The following is a 3530-nucleotide window of genomic DNA, read 5'->3' as shown; positions in this document are numbered from 1 at the left end:
GGGGAGCGCCGAAGCCGGAAGTCCCGCCCCTTCCTCCCAGAGGGAAGACGGTGAGCCGGAGGAGTCAGTCAGAGGGGCGAGCGGGAGCGGCCCCGCCGACAAACAGGTGAGCTACCCCCCGGCCGGGGCGGGGGGCGTGGGGGCGGGGGCCGTCCGGCGTCAGCGCAGAGCCCGGGGGCGGGGGCCCGCGGGCTGGGGCGCGGGCCGATGGGCGCTGAGCGCCCCGCCGCGGCCCTTCGCTCTGCCTCCGCCCCCCTCCCCCCGCCTCCGCCCCTCCCGGCTCGTCGGTCCCTCCCGGCGCCGCCCCGACGCCCCCGACACACGCCCGCAGCCCGCGCCGGGCTCTCCCCGCCGGGCTGGCTGTCAGCGCCGAGGCCGCGATCGCGCGCCCCCCGCCCGCGATCGGCGCTTCCCCCCGCCGGGCTGCTCAGCAGGGAAGCGCAGCGCGCCCGGGCGCCGCGTGCCGGCCGCCTCCGGCCGCGCGCTCCCGGCCTCCCCGAGCCGCGCCGCCGCCGTTACGGACGCCGGGCGGGCGGAGCGCCGGAGGCCGCGGGGCCCGGCCGCTCGGGTTCAAGCCGCCCGGCCCGGGACACAGACCGCCCGGGCTGCCGGCCGCCGCGGGTCCCGCCCGGTGCAGCCGGCGGGCGCGCCCTCCGTCCTCTCGGGCCGCTAGCCGGGGACCCGGCCAGGCGCCGCGGGCCGCAAAAGCGGCTGACCCCTGTCGGCTGCGCCGCGGTGTGAACGGCCCGGGTTGTTTTCCAGGGGAACTCTGCAACAGGACGCCTGGGCGGGGTGGGCACCCACGCGCACACGTGCAGGACTCCTTCATAGAGGATAGTAGCCCTGGCGCCGATCGAGGGAGAACTTTACAGTTTGAGCCCCTGGAACTGGTCACCGCCTGCACCTGCCCTGCGGTGAAGTGTTTGTTAGTCCAGTGGGAGGACCGGACGTATATTGATCAGAGCATCCTTAGGAGCTCGTTTGACAGATACTCTGTATGCTTTATTTAGCACAGCAGTCTTGTAGAGTAGGAATTACTCCCCTTTCACCAACGGAGACCCAGAGTAAATAACTTGGCCAAAGTTAACATCGGGGATTCCAATCTCAAATGTTTGTTACTCATTCTTTTTCAAGTTTGTGTTCAAGTCCTCAGACACTAACTTGGGGCCGAGTCTGTGCAACCCCATGGACTGTAGCCCGCCAGGCTCCTCTCTGTCCATGGGCTTTTCCAGGCAAGAATACTTACCTCCTTCAGGGGATTTTCCCTACCTAGGGTTGGAACCCCGGTCCCCTGCCTGCACTGGCGGGCGTATTCTTTACCACGGAGCCACCAGGGAAGCCTCCTTTACAAGTTTGCTCCGTATGAAATGACGGCCTCCTAGTGTCGCCGGTGGTGAACAGTAGGGCAGGACTCTTCAGTAGCTCGTGTCTTCTGATGTGACATGTGAGACAGCTGTGATGATTGCAGACAGCGCAGTTTACCCGTCCTCCTTTAAAAAAATTTATTTTCGAATAATTTCAAATTTGCTCAAAAACTGCAAGATTGGACAGAGTTCCATTGTTGTTCAGCAAAGCACAGTCTCTGACTTGACTTAAACACTTCCTGCTTCCTGTCAGACACCCTTCTAGGTGAAGGAGAGATGTTGCCCGAGATGATTTTAGGGCGGGTCGTGGAGACAGACACACAGACAGATACAGTGCCTGCTGCTCAGCGCTGAAGTGGAGCGCGGGCCTACAGGGGGAGTGGTCACTGCGGGGGAGGAGCGCTGAGAGCCTGCAGGGTGCAGCCTTGAGTGAGATCTCCAGGGTTAATGGGGGTTCCCTTGATTGATGGGACGTTTTCCCCAGCATTCATTCTAATTAGGTTTTATTAGAGGAGAGCTCTCTAGCCGTTATAAAACAGATTCTTCTAATCTGATTCTCCTCCCTCCCTCTCACAGCCCCTCAAAGAAGAGATCTGTTTTCTCAGGTATCACAGGGTGTGAGAAGAATCCTGGTTTATAAATCCATGAATACGAGGATAAATTAAAGCCCAGTCGTAATGGAAATACCTAAGACCGATACATTTTGTTATTTTTTTTTGTTTTGAGTTTCTCAAGAATGTTTATTACACGAATATTTTAAGGAAAGAGGGTGGCACTTAGCTTGAAATGAAGGGGTATGTTTTAAATATAAATCTTAAAAGGTATCATAATTTACTGTGTGTGTTAGTCACAGTTGTGTTCAACTCTTGTGACCCCATGGACTGTGGTCTGCCAGGCCCCTCTATCCATGGGATTCTCCAGGCAAGAATTCTGGAGTGAGTTGCCATTCCCTTCTGCAGGGGATCTTCCTGACCCAGGGACTGAACCCAGGTCTCTGCCTGCACTGCAGGCAGATTCTTTACCATCTGAGCTACCTGGGAAGCCCAATGTAATTTATCAGTATATCAATTTTTGGTGGTAATATGATATGATATATAAATAATATATTATTTATCATTTTAACCATTTTAAGTGTACAGTTCAGTGACATTAAGTATGTTTACATTGTGTAGCCATCATTACCACTTGCCTCCAGAACATTCTTATCTTCTCAAACTGAAACTTTAAATGTACTTTTTAAAAATGAAATACCGTACAAAAGATTCTTCCAATCAACAGTTTTTCGTTTTCCTAAATAATTTCTTTCTTCCAGGAAAGAATTATTGCATAATGTCTCACTTGTACATTTCCTGAGACCTTTGGTCATTACAACCCTCCTTGAGTTGTTATACTGTTTAGTGGAATAGCAAGAGATAATAATAGGCATTATGATTTTGGTTTTGAGTTTCATAGAGTTTATTGAAACAAAAAACATATATATTGCTAACATAAAGTCACAATAATTTTAAATACACAAAAGGAGAAATACTATTCTTGGTCTCTGAAGGAATAGTGGGGTTATCATGCCAAGGTCCAGGGTCACTTGGGATCAGGCTGATAGAAGCTTGGATCAGGACAGAGCCAGGCACGTGTCAGTGTCTGATATAAACTGCAGATGTAGGAAGAATGAAGACAGAGCTTATATTTACGTTGGTATAGCTTAGGCCAGAGGTCTAGGAAACAGAACTTACTCTTTTTCATGCTTGCTAAATGCTTCCTCCGATCTGATCACGCTCATTATGAGAGGTCACGGAGCACCCTTCTTCTGAACTGTAAGGTGGTGTCTGAGAGTCCCACGCCAGAGTCTGAGTGCCTTCGTCAGCTCGTGCTGCCCTAACAAAACACCGTAGCCTGGTAGCCAAGCCGGCAGACGTTTGTTTGTCACAGTTCTGGAGGTTGAGGAGTCCAAGATCAGGGTGCCGATTCCCGCTGAGGGCTCTTCCTGGCTTGCACATGGCCACCTTCTTGCTCTGCTTTCATGTGGTGGAGAGTGAGAGAGCGCTGGTCTTTCTTCCTCTTAAGAGGACACCAGTCCCACCTTGGGATCCTCGCCTTCATGACCTTACTAAGCCTACCTCCCAAAGGCCCCATCTCTAAATACTGTCACATTGGGCATTAGGGCTTCAA

General features: G+C 53.4%; 1 protein-coding gene across 1 annotated transcript in view; it reads left to right on the top strand.

The window, feature by feature from the left end:
* The window catches only part of ZNF407 (zinc finger protein 407), a 380108-nt gene continuing 376612 nt past the window's right edge, over nucleotides 35–3530 (top strand). Inside the window, exon 1 of the mRNA XM_018039541.1 lies at nucleotides 35–106. The gene's annotated coding sequence lies outside the window, so the exon portion shown is untranslated. The remainder of the gene's footprint in view (nucleotides 107–3530) is intronic.

This window comes from Capra hircus, chromosome 24 (assembly GCF_001704415.2).
Source record: "Capra hircus breed San Clemente chromosome 24, ASM170441v1, whole genome shotgun sequence".
Classification (NCBI taxonomy): Eukaryota; Metazoa; Chordata; class Mammalia; order Artiodactyla; family Bovidae; genus Capra; species Capra hircus.
This window is presented reverse-complemented; position numbering and strand designations above follow the sequence as displayed.